The 24611-nt window shown below is 37.8% G+C and overlaps 1 protein-coding gene across 2 annotated transcripts in view; it reads left to right on the top strand.

Annotated features, from left to right (window-relative positions):
- The first annotated feature begins 15876 nt into the window (after positions 1-15876).
- LOC121911392 (protocadherin-15-like) overlaps positions 15877-24611 on the top strand; it is a 236575-nt gene continuing 227840 nt past the window's right edge. For both annotated transcript variants that reach the window (XM_042432807.1, XM_042432808.1), the window contains exon 1: positions 15877-16359. The gene's annotated coding sequence lies outside the window, so the exon portion shown is untranslated. The remainder of the gene's footprint in view (positions 16360-24611) is intronic.

Here is a 24611-nt window from a genome sequence, read left to right as displayed (position 1 = left end):
GAGTTTCATTAACTGTCAACGTAAGAGTCATCTCTCAGCGGTGGTGATTGAAAAGGGGCTCGAGTTATGGAATGTTAATTTCACTGGGAAAACAATGTTGGAGGCAAAAGGACACTATAGAACATTTCTAATCTCTTGTTCTAATCAAGACTCGTCGTCAAAGGACGGCTCCAGAAGAAAACAACACACTCAAACCATGTCTGCTTTGCATGATACACATGAAGATGCAATAACAAAAGCTCAAAGAATCACAGTCGAAACATTCTTTTGGTTTATTCTACTAAACTCGTGTGTCTCTGTCTCTCCTCTTCATCCCTGTGTCTTATTATATACACATAAATCAGTATTATGGTGATGTACTGTGCACCCTGGGAATAGAGAGAAGAAACAGATTTGTTAGCACTCTGGAAGAGCAGACAAGTAAGGTACTGTAAGCATGATGAAACCTACGAAAGAGGACAACTCCACACACACACACACAGACACACACACACACACACACACACACACACACACACACACAAAAACACCCGCTCCCTCCCAATCTCAAAAACCTTTTTCACATCTGAAGCAACCTATGAACATCTATCATCAAACACCTACCAGAAACACTTATATACACAATGTACCATGACCATTACTATAAGGTCCTGTGTGTTTCTATATAGAAAAAGCTCTTTGCAGTGTCCTGGTGAGTCATTTGGGTTTGGAAAATGAAATGAGAATGAAAAATAACCCAGACCTATTGTTGCATGTCACCCCCACATTTCTCCCACTCGCTCCTGTGAGAGTGTAAAACTTTGAAGTAAAAGGGTGAAACTTGACTTCAGAGTGTGGTTGAAAACCACAAAGTCAGAGATCATTTTTGCATTAAACAAAAATAGTCACATACTGACATTATTGCTAACCATTATAGGTCCTGGGTTTTTAATTTAAATATCAAATTAACAGCACTTGAGTGATTTGTTTTTGTTCCCTCAATTCTTAATTGTGGCATTAATAATAAGTGCATTTACTAAAGTTCATCACCCTTATTTAAAGCTGAAAGAATATTTTTTATTAGCAATGCACCACGTCACTATTTATGATTATGGAGTATTTTAGCATCTTTCATCTCCTTGTTTTGGTTTTTCAGCCTGCTGTTTTAGTTCACACTCTGCTAGATAAACCAGATATTTCCCTCAGTAGTTTGTGGAGACCAAAAACAAAGCTAAAAGAAGGCTGAGCATTGAACATAAATTAGTCAAGTGGACAGAAATGAAAGCTAATATTGCTCCCTATCTGCTGCATGTGTAAATAAGCAACTTTTTGGCAACTGTTAAGCAACACGTTTGCAATCAAAGGGTGATGACGTGTCAGTATTGTGTTTGCAGCTTCTGCTGCCTCCAAGTGGCATAATCAATTAATGCAGGTTAAACTATATTATTGAGGTACTCCTTTACTTGAGTTTTTGCTTTTCAGGCTATTTTTTACTTTGAGTCCACTATAGTTCAGAGGCCAATTATATACTGTTTACTCAACTATATTTATTTGCCATTTGTATATAATAACAGAACACTCTGAAAGGAAATATTCTGAATAATGAGTATTATTACTTTTATACAATAAGTATATTTTGCAGATACCACTTCTATACTTTTACTTAAGTAAAATTTTGAATGCGGGACTTTTACATTTTTCTTGTGGTGCAATATTTTCATACTGTGTTATTTTAACATTTTACATACCCTAAGTAGAAGAGCTGAATGCTTCTTCTACCACTGCTAATACAGTAACAGCAGTACAGTATAGGATTTGTTCTGTGTTGCTCCACTTTGAAGATCAGTTCCATTTCTCTCCCTTTTTCCTCATATTGAACACAGCAATAAATACTGCATGTTGTTCCTTCTGCTGCCCAACCCTTTGCCATAGCTCTTGTTTTGCAGCCAAGGGATTGAGATGTCTTCATCCCAGTCCTCTGTACCTCACAAGCACCATCAATAATTCTGCTAGTGCACTGAGCTGAGAATGGGAGGGGAAGTTGGGTGGGGATGGGCGAGGGGGGACAGTTGATGGTTTTACCATGGCACATCCAATCTCTCTACCTCTTTCCATTCCTGTTGTGCTCCCACACTTCCTAACATGACCTTCTGCAATGCTGTTTATCATTTTGTGCTGTATTGATAACAGGCACATACTGGCACACAGCCTTCAGTCCTGACACAAAGCAGGTACTCTTCAGCAACCAAAGTAGGTGCTTAAGAGGGCTTTTATTTGCTTATTTTAGCTTGTGAAGAGCCATAAGCAGTGGCCATTATTCATCAGTAAAAAGGTTGGAAAGTTAACATAAGCAGAAGATAGCAGACGTATTTGAAAAATGTGTGATGGAATTTAATCAGTGCTTGAAAAACATAAAGTATATTGCAAGCCTGCCAGCCTGTCAAGATTGATGCAATTCAAAGTACTTCACATCACAAAAACCTATTTTCTCACAATAATATTGTATCATGAGTTACTGTAAATGAGTGCCCATCGTTAGACTGCACAGCACGATTTCTGAGGATGGATTACATTTTGTCAGGAGATCATGAACAAAAACCATGACATGGAAAGAACATGACTCACACATTTTATTGTATGTGTGTTCACACATAGAGCTGAAAAGATTCTCAAATCAACAAGAGTCTACACCATACAGTAGCCTACATACTTTCATGGATCACACAGAAATGTAAATCAATTTGAGACTGTTGCTAATTAATTGCCCTGGCCTTCCTTCAGGGTGTTGTAACATTTGTCTGTTTCCACACATCCCACAGCGCCAGTCTGTTATATGAAACTCAGATCTTATGATACTAGATGAATCAGATATGTTCTTCTGCAGAATAATTTTACTATCATACTGGGAAATGTAATAAGACTTCACTCTGATATATACTGTATACATATATATCACATCAAATGGTAATATTTTTATAAAAAGCTGATTATTTGCACATTGGAAGTCTGTCATTTTGACACATGAAGATTTTATCTATGATAATATGGCACACATTTCTATGAGCTGTCTGCGGGCATCTAATGCAATTCAGTGACTTGGGATATCTTTAGAAAACAAGTAAGCTGTAGTACAACCCTGAGCCTTGTCAGCGACATTTCTTTTACTTTCTTAAATTAATTTTCATTCAAGATATGCAAATGTATCCATATTTATATGGAAAACACCCAAATGCTATAGCTAGAGCTTATTACACTTACCCTTCAAATAGTACACAACAGTTTTGGCATCAAAAGTAATGCCTGGCAAAGAGTTACAATATTCCTACCATACTGTACTAATGACAACTTGCTATTGTAATCGTACATATTCATGCAAAAGTTTTCATTGTTTCTTGCTAAAGCAGGCATGTTCATACTGGACTTTCCACAGTCTCTCTTCAAACATGTCCATGTCTCTCTGATCTACTAAGTTACATCAATTCCTCCTTACAGTGAATTTTTCTCTGATTACCTTTGGATTCAATCATCAGTTAGGGTGTAAAATAAAATGAGAGATAAAGGGCAAAGACATCAAGTTCACAGCCTGAATTGACAACAAAGTGAAATGAATGAGCTGCTAGAGAGGGTGGCCCACTGTGGTGGGACTAATAAACCTGCAGGCTAGCTCAGGAGGAGGAGGGGGATGCCTCCGCCTGCCAATTAAATGGAGAGGAAATTAATGGATAAACAGTTTCATTGGGGATCAGAAAAGAGTGATGGTGCTGTGAGCCCTGCAGGAAACTGCACCACATCGTCGCCATAACCGCCACCACCCTCGTCTTGTTAACAGCCCCAAGAAACAAGCAAACTTATTTATTCTCATGGTTTTTTTCCTAATCTCTCTTTGCCATTGCCAGCAACTCCCTTCAAGGGTTTAGTTCTAAGGCAAAACTATGCTAATGTGATCTTTGTAACAATATTTCCTCTTATGCAGATAAGCCTTCTTATCCGTCACCTCAAACCTGCATTGCTGCTGGCTATTTCTGCCTATTATTTTGGATTGGAAATCCAGCCATGTCTTTCTGGACTACTTAACACACACACCAGGTTAGGGCTTCAAAAAATGTTGTACTTTATGGATTTTCTAGGCTGTTCTCCCAAGAAAAATGACAATAGTTCATAATGTCTGTCACCAGAAATTACATATAGTTACATTTGAATGACAGATGCCATCTAGTGGCCGTAGTAATTATGACCCGGAGAAGTGGCACACTTCTTATGACGTCTATATAAGGTGACAAATTTACATATTCAGAGTTGGCAGGAGTTGGGTAGCTGGTTAGATCCTAATTTGCAAAAAGTGGACTTATTGGACTTTGCTGCAGGAGGCCGATTCCCATTTCCAACTGCGAGTCGGGACAGTTCTTTAATTAGCATGATTGTTGTGGTGTTTACTGTTGCCATGACGACAAAGGTTACATAACTTTAAGGAACTAGTAACTTTAACCCACACCGTGTTTCAAGTAATTTTAACCCAAACTGTTATCTTTCCCTAACCCTAACCAAGTGGTTTTTGTGCCTAAACCTAACCAGACCATAACCACAGTGTTGTCACATCATAAAACATAATTATGTTTAACAGTGATTTGAAAAATGATGTCCTGCCAATTACTACTGATAGAGGCACCTGATTAGAAAATGCTCCTATGGGTCGTTGTGGAGTGCCTGGTCAAATGACCTATGTGGTCGTTTAATTTGGAGGACTTGTTTGGATTTTCATATGATTATATTGTACCTGTCGTGAAACAGCCACACAGTTGCAGCACTGATGGAGGAGCTGAAATATTTTGAGTGCCTTCATATGCCTTGTCTAAACCTTTTAAAGGAGGTAGCATATAAATCAAATCTTTTAAAGGTTATTGATTTGAGTAACACCCCCCAGCCACTGAGGTGATTTCTTCTCATCATCGGACCAAAGCACTGATGAGGCATATCCATATGTCTATCTGTTCAATCTCACTGCCCTGAAGATTATTTTCTTATTTCTCCGGCTTTTACATAAATTCTATTTGATCTGGAGAGTTTCAGCAACACCTGTGGATGATATCGGCCCTTTAGCTGCTTAAAATGGATGTGGACATTTGTGCTTGTGGCCCGAGGGTAGGCCTTTGTGCCCACATCATTAGTGCATAAATGTTAAATTGTTTTTTTTCTTAAAGCTGAGATGAATGATTGCTCTAGCTATGCATTTGCATCAGGCCTTGATCTCACATTGTTTGAGACATCAGAGGCACAGCTTCTATAATACAAATGCCCAGAAACATAGATAGTGGTGACTATTAACTTTATGTTAATAAAATCTGGAATCCACATCAAATGACTTAAACATTTCTTATAACCTCCTCTCTACTGTTGTTGATGAACTTTTAATTAAAAGTGGGTATATGTGGCCATGTGAGAGCTCTGGCATGGAAATAATATGTTTTGATGGGAAGGGCTGACTCTCTCCTGCTCAGGGGGACAGAGGGTGGTAGGGGGTGAGAAGATGCCAAACAACAGACTGAGGCGGGATATAAATCAAATCTCTCTGGAGAAAATGGAGCTCACGGCACATACACACACACACACGTTTTCTGGGGTCTGCCGGAGCTTCAGCACCCCAGCCACCAGGTTAATGACTTCAGAACTCGGTGGGAACAGAAGCATGCAAAAGTGATTACAACAGTAGAATAGTAATGGCGATGGAAAGCATAAGAGGTTTGATTTGAATGAAATTTGTAGGGATAATAAGGTGTAATCAGTCAGGTCTGTCCTAGGTAGGGTCAGATAATAGTGTGCATTATCTCCACCGAAAGACGAAAATGGAATGGTAAATGGACTGCATTTATACAAAGGTAGCACTCCTCTAGCCTACCGACCTCTCAAAATGCTTTACAACATATGCCAGCATTCACCGATTCATACACAGATGGCAGAAGCAGCCATGCAAAGTGCCAACCTGCTCATCGGCAATATATTGCTTCACATTGTTTCTAATGCTCACCCACCCATTCACACACCGATTGGGAGCAATTTGGGGTTCAGTATCTTCCCCAAGGATACTTTGACACGCAGACTGGAGGAGCCAGGGATCGAACCGCCGACCTTCTGAATAGTGGACGACTTACTCTACCTCCTGCAGCTGAAAATTGTAATTACACATGATGACAATGTCTCCACAGATTAAATCTTTGTCCAAATTCGAGGATTGCTGTGACGTCCTCCTCTCTCTGCCTACTGCAGTTGTGTGTGTGTGTGTGTGTGTGTGTGTGTGTGTGTGTGTGTGTGTGTGTGTGTGTGTGTGTGTGTGTGTGTGTGTGTGTGTGTGTGTGATTTGGTTCAGGAGCCAATAGGCAAGGCCTAGGGAAGGGCATCAGGAAATGATCCACACCTGAGTAGCTTGGGCCTCAATTTATTCAAGTGGCCTAATCCTCTAACCTCACTATCTTCTGCTCCTTCCAGGCCTCCACCAGCTAGCTTAGGTTAAGGTTTTGTGTTGCACACATAACACTCATCCATTTCCTGACCAAAATTGTATTTTATTTAAGACTGCAATCAAAATAAAATTGATTTTGAACCTTAATGTAAGTGTGATGTCTCATTTTGTCTCTTACTCTGGGCCAGTTTGTGACAAATTACCAGCTTGTCTGGGATTGATGCTGCCACAAACACCCTAAACCTGCACCTCCTCCCCAAACAAGAGTCTTGCTTCACAGAGACGAACCTTAATGGTGCATTGGGGTGACCCCTAGCCAACTCTTACAGTCAAATATTTGAAGTTTATCACCAGGAGGTTGCCTTCAGATGGCAGACAAAGCATGCATATCACTAAGAAACTGCAATAAATTCCACAATACTTGAGTTTACAGTAGGAGTCTTGACATTTTACATCAGCACACGTTAAACCGCTGGCAAATAGTGTACCTGAGTGCAATATAATGATAAGTATATTCAATTTAAATTCTCTTGCCAAGAAGGAGACGCAGTGAAGTGTTTATGACCAACTGAGTGCAAATACATGGTAAATACAATGTGCTTATAGGTACTTCCCATCTTTACCAGTAGACAAGGATTACCTGAATGCCATCAGACAGTTGACTGACACATAAAAAATTGTGGGGTTCTGAACGCTTCAAAGGATACACATTTGTCCCGGGCAAATAAAGGCTGCAGATCTTGTCAGCAATTGTAGAAGCAATTTAAATGTGTAAGGTCTTGTTGGCCTGTTATGAAGAATTCAATCAACAAATGCAGACTTTAAAGGACCAAGCTCTTGAAGTGAGACACAGTATAAATGTTTTGATATCCACCCATTTATCCATTTTCTGGTGACTAGTGAGGTCTGTTCTCTACCTACAGTAGCCACATCCTACAACTTATCCTGGGGGATTTTCCAGACCTAATGGGATATGTTATCTGCCCCACGGTCTCCCCCTGAGAAAACTTGCTAGGAATCCTCCTTTCCTATCAAGTGAAACAGTGGCACTGTTTAGCTGTCATCCAGTTCTGAAACACAGTCTGGTTCCACGGTCCACTACAGGCAAAAGTAAAAGTTATAAATCTTCTTCAGTCTGTCTTGGAGAATGGTGAAACTGGTCCATTAATAAGCACTTTCTGGATGGTTACTGCAGCAACATGTGAAAGATGCAAACTCTTTAGGGAGCCCACACAGACTGAACTCTGTGGTTGACATCCTGCCTCCAGCAGAAATTCAAGTGGTGCATATTGTGGTTCTATATAAAACAAGTATTGATTGACTCTGGCTTCTGAGACCATAAGTTATAAAGACGGATCTTTTCACTCAGGCCCACAGACGTTTTGTCTTCCTTTCAGACTGCATTTTAAACAGAGTCAGTGTAAGCCAAATTGAAGTGGTCATCAACCCACACTGAACTTACTGAAAAGCAAAAACATTGACTCAAGAGATGGACTTTCACCTAATGTCAATAAACTGTTTACTGAAGGACACGTTCTTTAGTTGCTTGAATAAAAAAAATCAAACAATTGACAAGTGAGAGGACATGACTATTATCTAACAGCAACAGTTACAGGAACAGTTCAGCATTTTGGGAAATACACTTATTCTTGCCAAGTAGTGACTGTGCCCACCCAAGAAATAGTCCAGCACATAAAACTATGATGTGTTGTTTTTTGTAAGCCTTAAACAAATTCATTATAACATGTTAATTAGGGAGCTACTGTATAGAGGTGCTAGTAGGTGGATTTTGTTACCTTTAGACAGAGTAGAGCAGAGGATAGCTGTTTCCCCCTGTTTCCAGTCTTTGTGCTGTGCTAAGCTACCCTGCTGGAGCTTTATATTCACTGTACAAATATAAGAGTGGTATCAACTTTCCCATCTACCTTTTGGCAAGAAAGTGAATAAGCATATTTCCCAAAATGTCAAACTTTTCCTTTAAATTACTACTACTTTTTTGTTCAAAAGTAACTCACACAGCCCACCTTTCAGATCTTATTGCAGATCTGATTACCTTGCCTCTAAACTGTTGAAATGTAGCCTGTCCTTTCTATCCACAGTACATGGGTGAGATTGTTTTCACATTCACCTGAAATGCTAAATGAATCATGTCATCATCTGAATATCTGTCCCAAATAAATGACTAAACTTACAATGTGTACAAAACTCAGCAAACACCAGCAGTTATCTTAATCTTAAAGCAACCATTATTATTATTTGATCCCAGTACTTGGAGCACATTACATTTACTCTATAGTCTTCTGTGCCAAAGGTTTGGCCAGCACACAGAGTCAATGTCCTCAGAGGTTTTAATATGCCACAATATTAGGAATGCATATCCCTTGGCTTCTCCAGCAGCTCCAAAGCCTCCCCCTGGCTGGTGAAACACAGGCCTCTGTACTTTTGGCTTCATAGAGATTTCACAGACAATCATGACGGAGGATGCACTCCAAATGAGTAATGGATCAGTCCTGCCATTATCAGTCAAATTATTGTTTAAAGAAAGATGTTGCTCATTAGTTTGTACATTATTCTTGTTATATATAGAATCTATATCGAACCATGTACCATACTATGGGCAGCTGTAACCCTTAAAATTAATATTACAGGTATTACCCTTACCCTTTTTTTTAAACAAATTCAAATTATGTAACAGATGGCATTCACACTGCAACATGTGTTGGCTGAAAATCTAACAATAATACGAGTCTTGGATGGTAATCTAATTTGCATTTCATTCATTATTGATAATTGATTAATTATGGATTACATGTATTTGACACATTATATGTCACATGCTGCATAATTTAGCATTGTTACTAGATGAATAACATGAGCGCTGGGATTAAAAATGAGTTCACCTTTCATATCAAGACATTGTACTGGTTGTTAGCAGAATGAGCTCCTTGCCACTCAGACTCTTGAATCCTGAAAATATAATAGCTGTGTTACACTGGACATTGTTTTGTAGGTACTCCTGTTTATCCAGCACAAATTAGTACTGTGCTGCAGACTTACTCTAGTGCATCTCCCAAAACCTAAACATAACATGCCAATGCCTTTATTGCTAATAAAATTACAATAACAGTATGAACTTAATAAACAATAATCATAGATAACACTTTATTTTAACCCCCATTTAGCATTTATAAGCTGCATGTGAACAATTAATATATGATTTATTACTCATTATAATACATTATAATGTAGTTGTTAGCAGATACAAGGATATTTTTAAGTATTAATTTATGTATTTGTCAGCAATTACAATTTCTCTTATGACGCATTCCTTGCTGCAGTATAATGAAGTTGTAATCCTAAATAGTAATATGTTTTCAGTAGTTTTAAACACACCTATAAAAACCAGATGTACACACATTTAAAAAATACTTAATATCACACTGTATAATTATTCATTATTCATTTATTCAGAAAGAAAATGAATCCCACATCAGGGCATTACAAACAATTGTAAACCCTATCTAATAAAGGGTTTATACATGTGCCTAATCACTTAATAAATGTTTATTACACAATATGAAATAGTAGCAAGCAATTATTAGGATATCTTTAATTGAAATGGTTATATTTATGATAAATTCAAACCTTAATCAAACATGTATATCCTGGATGTATGATTTGGGTTTAAAGCCGTTTTTTATATATTTATTATCAACCCATAATAAGATAAGATAAGATTAACTGATAGGAATTTTGCTGTGTGTAATAACAGCTTTATTAACTGTTTATACACATGTACAAGCAGGTTTGACTCTGTTTATAAATGTTGATAAATTAAAGCTACTGAAGATGTAACTGAAGACATCATTAACTGTTTATACACTAGTTATAAATGCTTCATAGGAGGAGTTATAGCTGTTGACAAGGACATTAATTACACTTAAAATGTCCTTGTATGTGTTTAACACTTCATTACAGTGTGTTACTATATAAAGCATTTATTTTTACGTCTTATAAATGCTAAATGGGAATAGTGTGGCCTAACAATACCATTACAAATACTTAATTCAATATTTAAAATGTATTATTTCATCCTGTGCAGCTTCAGCCAGTGAATACTGTATGCCTTAATCAACCACAAATCAAATATGTTTTCCACTGTATATCCTATTTACACAACACTGGAATATCTCTAACCGGAAATATTAGTGGCACCTTGACCCTCTATCCCCTCAAGTGGATGAAACCTCCTGCTCTCATGATGCATAAAGCGTTGTTAAAGTAATGGCTTGGTTAATGCTGATTGGGATGCAACCTCTAATGTGAGATTGTACACAGCATAACATATAGCAAAAAAGCCCTAGTTCTATACCAATATATCTGAATCTAATGCCAAAAAGTCTAATTCATCTGAAACCCTTGTGCCATCTGGGAAAAGTGTAATTTTAGCTCTAGCTTCAGAGTGATTACTCAGTACACTTTCCAAGTAAAATGTACCATGTTTTTATTTAATTTTTATTGACTGTTTCCAGGATAGCCAGGGAATTCTGAGAATGCCTCGTTATATGAGCAGTTTAACTGAGTTCATAAACCTCAGTGTGTTTCTTTCAGACTGACTGTCATTTGCTCTTTAATTAAGAAGACATTTCTTGCCTCCATATTTAGATCAATTCTCTTTTGTTGTTTTCCTCTAATTCACTGACTATTACATCCATAAAGCTTTTATTACATCTATTCTCATTTGTTCTGTATTAACTCGTCTTGTACAATTCTGGAGTTAGTGCTGGTAATTTGACTTAAATAATGACTTCTTCCATGATTTCACTGTCATCCCACCACTCTCTGGTCCTGACAGTTGCCTTGTAAATAATGCGGAAGGGGAAGCCAAATCAGTTGGCACATTTCTGAGTGACTACCACCTGCCACTGACACACAGTGACTGGCAACCACCTGTCATTGGCTAGGCTTTTGTTTGATTTAATCCTCATTCCAAAATCCATCCGAACATGTCTGCTGCTTCATGCATATCAAGCAGAAGGCTGCCTGGGAGGTTAAACGGTTCATTATCTGATTATAGAAGACAATTTGTGAGATCACCAGAAATAACGATATAAAACAGTTAAGATTTTAGTGGCAGAGAATCTGATTTGGCAAAGTGTACTGAATCTTCTCATCATAACACAGTGAGCACTCACTTTGAGCACATTAATTAAATGTGTCACATTTTGGTCTGTGCTGCAATATCTGTGTCATATTCAAAGTGTCCAATATGTTAATTAATTATGAAAAATTACAAGCAGTTTTTGACAACATGCCCCTGAATTTTTTGAAAAGCTGATTAAGGGATTGCTGATTGCTTAACTGAGACAATGGTTTGTCTTCTTTCCCTGTATTAAAATGAATATAAAAAGTAGGTCAAAAGCATTAAATATGAGAAATATTAAAATGGCATTTGCATAAATAGCAATTTTTGTAGAATCCACATTTCAGTTTCACTTTGGCAAAACATTTTGTTTGTATTCAGTCCAAAAAAATGAACATTCATCCTTTGGCATCAGTTGATAGACTACACACATGAAAAATTATGTTGAGCCAATGCTTTTTGATTCAAAATTCAGAATTGATTTAAAAATAAAATAGCTGATGTATACACTATATTGAGGACTATTTTAAGGACTTAAATGGCACATGTTACAAAAGATGTATGTGGAAAAAACTGTGAATATGTTTCAAATTGCTAGAAAAATAAAGAGTGAGAGAGTGACAGTAATATCCTTTATGTAAATCAGAACAGTGTTAGCTCTGGATTCATAGTCAGATGGATGTTCAGCACTGGTGGAGTGTTATGAATCACTCAAACATCTGACATCTTTATCTGCATAACAAGGAGGGACAGTGACTTCTTACAGACAAAAACCTCAACATTCCTTTGACATAATCCACATGTTTTATTCATTGAGAGCTTACTGTGAGATTTGTGGTTTGGCCAAGTACTGTGTGTTGAGCCATTTAGCACTAATTCCCCCTGAAATATCTGATATTGTTTGTGCTTTAACAACAATACTATATCCTTTAAATCTGCTGGCTAATGGATCTGTCAGACAAGCAGAAATGGATTTTAATTAGATTAAGCATCTCTCCGCAGTTGTTGGCCAAGCTGCTGATTGGACCAGACGGATTGAGTTATTATGATTAAGCTCAGTGTTTATGGACGAATGACTCTGACCTACCTGAAAATCGATAAAGGACACCTCAAGGACCATTTTCATGGGAAGTAGTCTGCATTGCATAATAAGGTTTCTCCAGCTTCTACCCAGTGATTAATTACGTTCAATACTGGTGTTGAGCTTAGTCATTTAGTTTGTGTAGAGAAGGATAAGCTGCTTTAATACCTGTCTCAGATTCAAATATGGCTTTTAATCTCAAATAAAAGTCCCACCTGAAAATTATACATCCAAAGCTTTTGGACATTATAGCATAACATTAAGCACATATTTGTTTGGACATTATTAGTCATTCTGTCACACCGTATATTCCGTCCATTGCTGAAGGGTTCCTCAGCTTCCCTCTTGTTCTAAATATGGCAAGAATCTCTTGGCCCCCAAGGGTTCACAGATGGCAAACACCCCATACAGTACATTGGTTCAGACAAAAGTTCATTATTCACCTTTAGTGCTGCTCTGCTTCCTGTGTTTTGACAATAAGTCCTTATCAGAGGCTGTGATTTATGGCAACTGAAAATCATGTTTGTAGTAGGTTGTTTATCATAAACTGCAAAATATATGCACACAATAGTTAGTCAAAGCCATGAGGTTGACTTCCACTCATCTTTGTTTATTGTAGCTACTTATGTGCGAGCAGAGTAATTTGACACAGTTATTACATAATCAGTTTTTGTAATAATTGACCTGCTTGTGGCCTGTTTAGGGTTGTTTGTGACCATGGAAAGCATTAGATTTTCTGTGGATGCTGCAGTTTCAAAATAACACTTACTAACAAGTCCCAACCTTTTCCTTTCTGTATGACAATACAACAGACAGACTGCAATCCACACCTGATGGTTCCTTGGTTTATGCATCTTAAAATTGATTGTTTGTTTAATGTAGTTATTTCATGAACCTTTTATGATTTCTCCAAAGTTCAAAAGTTGCATGTGTTGTGTTCTGTGACTCCCTGCATTTGAGTTTTGCATTTGAGACAAATAAAGCATTGGAATTTCAGTTGGTAATTGTATTTTCAGAGGTTATTAATGGAGGTTTTATGTGATTCAAATTTGGTGTGCAGCATGCTGTGCAGGGAATTGATTGGTTTATTTGAATTTGTGCGGTTTATCTTAAATTGAGAGACATTTTGCAACTAATTTAACAGTTAATTTACTTATTGAACTAGTGAAATTGATTTAATTTATTGTTGTTTTCCTGCAAATAAATATTCAGAAGATGACTTAGCCATAGCCTGTGACTTGTGTTTCTACTTGGTCCACAATGCATTAAGGGAATAGAAGAGCCCTGCATTAAAAAGAAAAGTAAGTAAACCCTGTAAACTTAATCTGTGAATCCATACATTACCCACACATACCCTGATGTTCCTGACATCCTGAAGATACTTTGGGATAAAAAGGTTGTTTATATGTGCATGGCAACAACGCCAAGCCTCCTAACAGTATTGATTGCATACATATTTATGACAAGATAGGTGTGATTATTCTGATGAAATGTGGAGAAACCATTTGACCTGAGCCCCTCTCTACACTTGAATTATATGGGTGCACATGACACAAATAGCAACAGGGTCAGTGCTTATGGCCTCATAATACTTAAATGACCCTCAAATAATTCCACAAAATCATTAAAATCATTTTAACATAAATCAAGACTTTTTTTCATATAAATTAGTTATTCTTGAATTATCGGTGTTTTTCCTCCTGTCTTATTTACACAAAATTGATTAAAATTGGATTTCATTTTGGGTTCAGGTCTAATCTTCTCTTTCCCAGTAAGAAATGACAGAGTTGAGAAGAGAAACTGTCAAAAATGCTGATGCATTTGCATACAGCCGGTTGGAAGTTTGCAATGTGCAGATCAGAGTTTACACGGGATCAGTGTGGAATAAGACCAGGAAAGACTTTACATGTAGGCACTTTATACTAAACAATCCCATGTGCAGATTCAGCACTCAACTCTGATTCACTTAACACTGAGGATGTTTTCACTCTGCTTAGCCAGATTTGCAGTAATGACAGAAACAAATCACAACCCTTCTTTCCAATCCCGCCTGGTAGATGGATATTATGCAGATTTGAAAACTTGAAATGCTGCACACTAAAAACATACAGTAGTTCCTTCTTAGTCAAACATGAACTCAGCCGTTATGTCATAATGTTCTTAGGGGGGTATAAATTGTAATATGTTATATGTTATATGTTACGTTATAAAGCTCAGAGGACATAAACCCAAACAGACTTAAGAATTTGTATAAAGCATATAAAAATCCATTGTAATTAACTTTTTTGAAAGCTGAGACCTGAAACAAAAGTAATTCATCAACTTCTTAAACATTTCATGATTTCAGGTTTATAAGCAACTCTCATAAATGTAGGAAAAGTCATGAAGTATCAAGGTGATAAAAGTATGGATTTTTTTTAGCTCTTGAAGAGGGTCCAGGTTGTCTAGAACATTAAGATTAAATGCATAATTCAGAGGTTAATATTATTGTTTACTGCATATTTAAAACAGGATTCGTCAACAGGTGATCTGTCCAAAAAGGCAAAAAAGGACAGGTAATAGTCATAACAGCCAGTAATGCACAAGAGATGATCTGGTTTGGGGGAAAAGTGGTATAAACGGTACATGCTGGGAGGCTGATTGTGTAATTGGAAACAGGTGAGAGTCAGGTGATGGCTAAAGGCAGGAAACACTGAGGACAACTGTGGAGTAGGGAAGGACAGCAGGCTCTAGAGTGACAGGGTGAATGGGTGACAGGTGAACTGACAACAGGAAAAATGATACAAGCAATATTAAGAGCTGTCTGTTGCCATGACACACAGTCTGAGATGATTTGTGGTATTTTTCATTTGGTCAATAAATTCACAACATCATCAGCTGTATAATGAGGGCGCTCAGTGGGGCTCCAGAAAGATTTGGATTAGTCCCATTTCACTGATAATTTAATTCATTTCATGCTCGGAATAGAATCTCAACATTAGAATTAAATCAGATGTCAAATTCTGCAGCAAATGATATAAGTCAACAAAAGTATTCTCTGAGAGTGTGTCTATAAATCAAAATCTTGTCAAATTATGGCACTTCATCTAAATCTGTTTACAGAGAGGGAGGACACACAGTCATTTGAGATTACGTGTGTGGATAAAACACCCCAACACAACTTTGGGTGGCGCCAGAGCGCAAGAAAAGAGGAAGTAGAGGGGGGGAAACCAACTCAACCCATGGGTTAATCTACCCGTAGAATCGCTTTATGGCTTCGGCCGTTTCCACATCCCCGCTAGGTGATGTGTGAATCTTTTTAGCGGGTGGTTAGACTTGCCACCTGTCAGGAATGGTAAACGGGCTTCTTTGCTGAAGACCGTGCTGACCTCTCCTACTTTCCCGCTGGAAAACGTATATTTGTTTCAGGGTCGCCTGCAGGACTGAAATAAACACGGACAACTTTACCGGCTGCGCAGGAGAAAGTGAGCCACACGCATAAACTGGCAGTGGTGAGATTATGACCAGGAGTCTCTGAGCGCCCGGGAGGCTCCGACCCCTCTCGCTTTGAAGATTATAGGGTTGACGACGTCTGAAGGACACTAAGAACAGGATTAGGTATTGTGCAGTCTAACCTACTTCTCATCACTCCTACATCTTGTCCTCTGAATATTTGCGCAATGACCTTTGGTGCACTTGGAATACAGCGGGTGCGCCCGTAAGGTAAGAAAATAATTGTTGTCGCTGCTGAGTTTTCTTAAGGATGGTGGGACTCATTACATTATGTGAAGTTGTTTTAAAATGAATGTACCCACTCTGAACACATCGCAGTTGGCATTTAAAAAATAACATCCTTTATTTGAGCCTGTTACGCGCAGGTGTCATCTTAATTCTTTTGAATAATATCGACACACGACACATATTTGATAGGCATAGTGCTGGTGGAGGGTTATCTTTTAACTATCATGTCGCACGTTGTACGGCTTCATCCAGGCACCATGCGTCAGCCTACTCAAGCGTTATGAAGATCCAGCGCTCCATACGCATGAAGGCTAAATGCAATTTGCAGAATGTGCACCAAGTCAGAGACGGACGATCAATACTTAAGGGATTGGTGTTGTAGTCGTTTTGGTAACACGATTAAATCAAGTGTAAAATGCCTCGACCTACTCTGATCAGGGTAACAAAAATGATTATCTTCCCTCGGAGTGCCACTATTTAAGAATCACATGTGATTTGGATCGTCTATGACAGTGCCATCATTTTTAGCTCTAACCCCACGCCAGAAGCTAAAGGAGACATTTTTAATATCATAAAATATATGACATGGAGTTGCATCTGATAGGACAGACTGTTATTGTTGGGATCAACAAAATTAATAAAACCTTGTAGAACATACTGTAAAGACCTTTCATACAGAAGATTGTCTCTGAGTCAGCTTTAAAGAATTCACAATTAAACCCCCTCCCCCGCCCCCCCAAAAAAGCAGTAAATCCTTGGAAAATACATAAAAAAGCTTTGAGTTGATGGAGTAAGAGTGCACATGCATTCACTCCTGACCTAACAACTGAGTGCACTAGAAAGTTCACTTTATTGCACACCATAGTCATCCCCTGTCTCATATGCCTTTGTTTGCAGACCATCTACACAATATGAAACTACTGAATGCCGAGTTTATAAGCACAAAAGCCATTGTAATTTGTTTAGTGTAGAATTGAGTGGCATGAATAAAGGAATATTCTCTGTAACAATCTGGTTTTGCATTCTGAGGGACACTGCTTAGTTCACTGCAGTTTGCAGAGGACTATAGCACACGCAGTGCTCAGAACCATTTGTATTTGAGTATTTGTGTGATGGCAGGTTGTAGGAGATTGACAGGTATTCATCTATTAGTGAGACTGAATACTGAATATTGATACAGTATCCCAGCATAATGCTGCTTAACCATGGCTTCTCATATGTTCCTGTTCTCGAATGATGTGCATAAATTCTCTTCTCTTCTCTCTGATGTTCTTTTACTATATGAGAACTACACTTACCAGCAGCTACAGGTTCAGGTAGTGCCCTAAAAATGTGCAGAGAATACTTAAAAAGCACTGCTGCATGATGTCTTCATCAGTCTAGGGTTGGGCCAGTTCTTCCCAGAGGCTCACATTTGGGAAATGAGAGATGAAGAGTAGCGTGGCTTAGGCCAGCCAGACTCCATTGATATTCTGCCCGTGTCCTGCTCCATAGGCAGCCCATTGTCATGGCTCACTCAGTGGGATAGCATCTGATGATTGAGGGGTATGGAAGAGGGTTGAAAGCCAGCTTGGAAAGAAACTAAAGGTTCATTTATTGATGGTTAAAGATTTATCCTAAACAGTAAAGGCTGATAGTTTGCATGTGTGCAAATACTGTGTGAGAGTTGCATGGAGATGGAAAAATATGCAAAGGTATAACATCTGATATTTTAATGATGGTTTGGTTTGTATTTCATGAGATACACTTTACAAAGAGCCCAAACATTTGTTCAGTTTGTTTTTGTTTGATAATCAGATCAGATCATCAGTCTTACTTGATCAAATCCAGATGTACTGAAAGTAGAATTGCAATTGCAGACATATTTAACAAAAGAACACCTGAGTTGTTCGGGGCCCCATGTGGCTCCTACATTTTGTCTAATTGTACCTTGGATGGCAGATAAAGCGACACAGGTGCATCCCAAGTTTCAAAGGGTGTAGCTTCTGTAATGTCAGGTGCAACAGTGCCACACTGTGTGGCCACTGAGCCTCTAGAAGATTCATGGCCAGCCAAGCAGAAAGATTTATTTGTCGTGAGTGCATGAAATTGCAATGCTCTGCAGTATTCTGTCTAGGGCCTGTGAGAGAGACAGATTCTCCATTGCTTTGGGAAATAAACAAGTAACAGAGAGGAGTCATGCACAAAAAAGTAGCAAGCACTAATGGCTGCCTGTGCTCTGTGTCAGGTAGAACTGATCTTTTTTAGAAAAAGAAAAGGAAAGAGCAGAAAAGAGCAACCACCGGGGAGTAACAACGAAATTCATCTGCAGAGTCGAAAAATACGGGTAACTTTTGAAGAGTGCAATGGAAGTTGACACACTGAAGTGCAAAAGTTGACATGTGGCTGCAGTAGGAGGATTGCACTCTAAGCTCGGCATTGATTATTTTTTCCCACTTTTTAGGTATGTACCTTACAAAGTGCCTCCTGCTGTAAAAGCCACTTTTAATTTACATCTTACAATTTAAAATTTAATTAAAACCTGAGTTAAATGCTTGTTGCTTATTTGCACACCAGCAGTAACAGAGCAACACCGTCATTCATTTGGAGTCATGTTTCTGCCCACCTGATGTCCAATATTCACTGTTGTTCTGTTTTTGATCTCTACCAACTCCTGAAGGAAATATCTGGCTCTTTAGCTGCTAAATGCTCCACTATGTTCGCCAGTTAGTTGCTAACTGGCTGTTTGCTATTTGGTGCTGAGCAGGTAATGTACAGTAGGTTTTTAGAGCTTTTTCTCTGAAAACAGCTGCCTGTTGTGGCCAAAAAACGACTCTATGAGAGCAGTGAGAGTGAACCAAAACAGTAAAGTTGCAGCCGAGCCAAGCTCTGTAAAGCTGAGGGGAGTTGCAGAAATGGGTGATAATTCTCTGCAGGTTTATCACTGCAGTCGCCTCCAACATTATACACAGCCATTTGATACATTGTTAAAAATATTGATTATGGCTGCTTTAAAGACTTATGTAGAGTAAATCAGATTGTGCTTTTACATATCAAATCATGTATTACTTTTATTGGAAAGATTACATTTGGATGGACAAATTTATTCATTATTGAAGACTATTAAGTCTTATTGTGATATATTCGTATACATGTTTGGCTATGTTTCGAGACTCAGTGGCCATGAATTCTGGAGTTTTGTCTGCACCATTGTAACAATATAGACTAGTTAACTGATTATAGTCATTCTATGATAAAAAAAATATATCAAAATGACTAAAAATGTCAAAACAGACAGCAAGATTCAGATTTTCGAAGACATTTTATTTTTCATTTTGGATGGATACATGGCAGCAGTGACCTACAGATCAAGAATCAAACATTTAATCAGTTTATTCTCGAGGTGTTGTAAATTTATAGAGGCTTGTATAAGGTGCTGCATTAGGTCATAGTAAAGCTTGGCTAACTGTAGTGGCCAGCAGCTGTAGCAGAAATCTGTGTCCAGGTCTCCACTGAAGCATGAAGGGAGAAGATGATTGCATATAAGTTATCTCAGTGTGGCAACACCAGTAGTCTCAACATTAATGGAAAGAGAACTTGATATGAATATGAAAAGCTGTGCACATGCACACATTAGATTTATTCTCCTCTCGCCTTCTCTTGTGCATTCACTCTCCTTTATCTCCTTTTTCTTGTCACTCTCAAACATAATGTCTAGTTATGTCCTCTCTTGTTCTTCTCCCTTTCTCACACATAAGAAGTGTTTGTACTTGGTAATAGATTAATGCAGTAATACTATTACATCTGGGATCCCATTCTTTGAGATTTGGTTACAGACAGACCTTAAGTAGTCGGTAACAGAATGCTGCAGGGCACTTTGTTCCTCACCTCCTGTGGTTCACCCTCTTCTGAATGTGGGCAGCAGTGTCTAGTAGAAGTACAGAGGGTTAAAATGTTAGACAAGTATGGTTGGGAATGTTGGACTTTTTACTGGAATCAGAGATCTTTCTGAAGAGACATGAGTGTTGAAATGGATTTAATATGAAGAGCTGTGTTGATTTGTTCCCAGGTGTGCAAGCGTGTAAGCTATGCGGGGGCAGATTTCACTATTAGGCAAGGTAGGCAACTGCCTGCCCCCAAAAAATCTGTTAAGATATAAAAGATATAAAATTATGTTAGTATTCTTAATCATATATACTTTGCAGTAACTTACAAAAGGGCTTAGAAGCACTTCTGTTGTCAATTTCAATGTGCCAACAGTCCTGCACACTACAGATTAATGTACTGTTCAGTCAGTGGCCACCACTGTGGTCTGTGACCACATACTTGTTGCTAAGGATGCTGAAACTCCAGTGTTGAGCATTATTTAAGAAAAAACAAGGAAGTTATGCAAAGTAATTGTAAAACTCCTCAAAAGTAAACTTCTTTTCTGTTGCTCCACCTGAAACAACTAGCGAGTCGTCAAGTTTTTCCTTCCATAGAAGATGATCAGATCCTTAAAGTAGCAATCCTGCTACATGTATATGGAAACACTCCATTACAAGTCATGCATTCAGAGTTTTACATGTGTTATATTATGTTACATGTTACTTGTATTATGATTACAGACATATTTACATGTAAGAGTAATTTTAATGTGAATTTTAACATAACTATCATATGTACATTACTGTGGGTTAGTTTAATCTATGATGATGCATCATATTTTATCAGTTTTGTATAAAATCTTAATTTGCAAATGTGGTGGCCCAATAATATAAATTAACATACAAAGTAACATAAAATGAAAATAGTCAGTAAGGTACAAGTACTTCTCTTGAGAAAATGATTTTAGTTACTTTCCACTGTCTGATTCAGTAAGCAGTTCATGTCAGGTAAGCAGAGGAAAACCAAGGTAAATGATTGTGTCCATGGCAATCACCAACCTCTATAATATGAGTGGTGAAAGTATTATGCTTTATTACAGTTACTTGTACTTTACATGAATATTAATAACATGAATATTATCATGTTATGCAACTGTATACTAGGAGGGATTCAGTCCCTTTTATTTCAGAGGAAAATATTGTTCTACTACATTTATCTGACAGCTTGTTCCTACTTTGCAAATTCAGATTTTACACATAATATATGATCAATAAATCTTTTTGCTGTGTGGTATGAATAGTTTTAAAGTAAAGATTTTGAGTACTTTATCTACCACTGCTAATACCAACATTCTCAGTTAGAGAAAGGGTGAAAATAAGGTGACAACCCATGCATGAGGCCCCCAAATCACTGAATCTGCCCCTGACTGAAGCTATGTGTAACATTTCTCCCATGTGAAACTCTCATCAGAAGTGTGTTTGTAGTAATAAAAGAGTCTGCATAACAGTGTTTTCTTTATTTGATTTTTTACTTTAATAATAGTGGTGGCAAACTACAATGCCAGCATGCCCATTACACCAGCTGCAAAAGCTAAAATTGAGCAGTTGTCATGCTGTTGATATTTGGGCCTTTGCCCTTTGAATCAATAATTAGTTAAAGGCTGAAGGCTGTTTGTTGTTTACTTGCCTTTCAAATGAAGTCTTTCTAATGAGCAGGATCCAACCGATACATTAGTAAGTTAATGTTAAGCGTCATCTCCCTGTAGTAGCTGCACTTGGAAGGAATTTATCATTTTTAATTTTTGCCCAAGGAACCACCGACAGCTCCAGTTTGGGGGGAAAAACTGATATGCAGATTATTTGCATCTATAATTTGTGAGGAAAGTTGCAAGTGTCCGTATGTTTACTGATTGAAATTCTATTAGCATAAATTAATATTTGCCCCAGCTCCAAATAAATACTGCTGTACAAAAAGCAAATAGAGAGGAATTATATGAATTACCATACTATGATAACAGCTTGACTAAACACTGACTGCACCATTTGTAGGTGTGAACAGATAACATTGTGGCCATGTTCTAATTTCACACTTCAGTAAGAGTATTTATCTGTGGCTGCGGTGCCAGGCAATGATATATGTACTTTAACTTTACTATGTGAAATGACTGAATGGACCTTCTGTGACCTTGTTTCTTATGTGCAGTTTAATTATTGAAATATTTGGATATTGTGAATGATATTACACAAACAACTTATTAATGATGACTTAAATATAGAACACATTTTTTCCATAAAGGTTTAAGTCCTTATTTAATCACAGTACATCACACATATTTTTTTGTTATTGATTTTTTTTTAATCACTTAATTAATGAGTCTATAAAATGTCAAAAATAATGACAAAAACCCATCAGAAGTTATCAGAACCCAAAGAGATGTCTTAAATTGATGATTTGTTTTAAATCTCAACTGTGTATTGAGTTTCAAAACATCTGCAGTTAGCTGTGAGAAAAGGTATTTGGAAGCACTGTTTGGTGCTATAAAAATGAGAGTGTGTCTTAAATACTTCATGGATTTTGCTGTAACAGAAAAATTTAAAGTTTAAAAAAAAAAAATCTTGCTAGAATGATCCAAAACTGCATTACATCATGTTTGTTATGTAACTGTAAAAGGCACAGCTTTTACCTTATAACATTGATATGTTTAATGTGTTAGCAAACAGTTGCTTATTTACACATTCAACAGACACAGCGCAACATTAGCATTCATTTTAAATTGTGTTTCTTGCCAACTGGCAAAGAAAGTACATTTGCTTTCCTTTTAGCTGTGTTTTGGTCTTTCCCAGCTACTGAGGGAAATATCTGGCTCCTTAGCTGCTAAATGTTCCACTGTGTTCACCAACTAGTTGTTAACTTTGTCTGCTGCTAGGTGCTTAGCTTTTTTGCTGAAAACACCTGTCTGCTGCAGCTGAATACAAATTCGATGGGAGAGGTGAAAGTAAATCAAAACGGTAAAAACCTGGGTGTAAAACTAAAACAAAGAGTAACAGTAAAAAATTCTCTGTAGAGCTGAGGGAAACTGCAGAGTCAGGTGATCTGCGGGTTTGTCACTACAGCCGATCCCTTTCACATTACATGTGGTCATTTGACCCATTGTTAACAGAAAACTATTCATTAGAGCAGCTTTAAGTTAAAGCCACTTTGGCATTCTCCCCCAGTTGCAATATGACAAAAAAAGACACTGGCAGACGGCACTGCACATTGCTAGACCTGGTTTAGTTGTCTTCTGTGCTGCAATGTTTGACTGGTCATTCAGTTTGAAACTTTGGATACTTGTAAACTCAAGGATGTTCTCAATAGATTCACAGTCTGGCAAGCCCAGCACGAGCAACAACATGCACTGCTGTTGGAGCTCTGCACTTAAACAGCCTTGCCAGAAGCACCATCAGTATAATGATGCTTGAGTTGAAATCTTACATTCAGAATTTCCAAACAATTCCTAACATCTAGGTTACACTGTTGGCAATATCACAGAAATTAAAAACATCAAGACCCAAGGCAACCTGCTAAGGCCCGTGACGGATTTTATTCTCGGAGGGATGAATATTGAAGCGCATGAGATCCACGCCCCCACCTCCCCATTAAAACATCTCCAAATTCTCAAGCTGTCTCGTTCTCTCTCTCTCATGAACACACACTCAATCACAGTGATACACACATACACAGCTCTCTGTGAATATTTCAAGCTTAAAAATAGTACGATGCACACAATGCTATGGAGCTCTTAGGCAATCATAGGTTGTGGGAGCAGGATATATGATGCTAGGGTGACATTTCACTCATTATGCTTTAAGTCATAGACAACCTAAAGCTGTTGGATATTTTTCTCTCCATACCACATGTAAAGTTTGCTTAAAATAATCACACACTTGTAACCATAAAGCTCTAGCTGTCAACAGTAACTGAGGAGTCAGCCCTGTAACCCTGAATGTCTGTCCGTTACTGACTGACTCACTGGCTGACTAAGTGAAGATCTTACACCATTGGTGCCTCCAGCTGATTGTTGAAGTTTCCCCTTTGGCCGTTGCTCTTTCAACATGAATTGGCGCCTCTTGTGGCTGCAGCTCATTCCAAATTAAACAAAATTTAATATTTTGCTGCTCTTGGATATAATGCTGAAGACAAAAGACTTCTGAATTCATTGACCATTTTGTCTATCTCTCCAAGGTAAGTGAAATGCTTCATTAAGCTAGTATGTTACACATTTACCAGAAATTGAAATTAACGTTACACAACGACTGTGTTTTAGCTTGTATGAACAATGTAGTCGCATTTTGCTCCCAAAGTCCCAGTAATTTCGGTATAACACAATTTTAGAAGTTTATCAGTCA

The sequence above is a fragment of the Thunnus maccoyii genome, chromosome 14 (assembly GCF_910596095.1).
Source record: "Thunnus maccoyii chromosome 14, fThuMac1.1, whole genome shotgun sequence".
Lineage (NCBI taxonomy): Eukaryota > Metazoa > Chordata > Actinopteri > Scombriformes > Scombridae > Thunnus > Thunnus maccoyii.
Note: the sequence above shows the minus strand (reverse complement) of the source record. Positions and strands in the feature narration are given on the sequence as shown.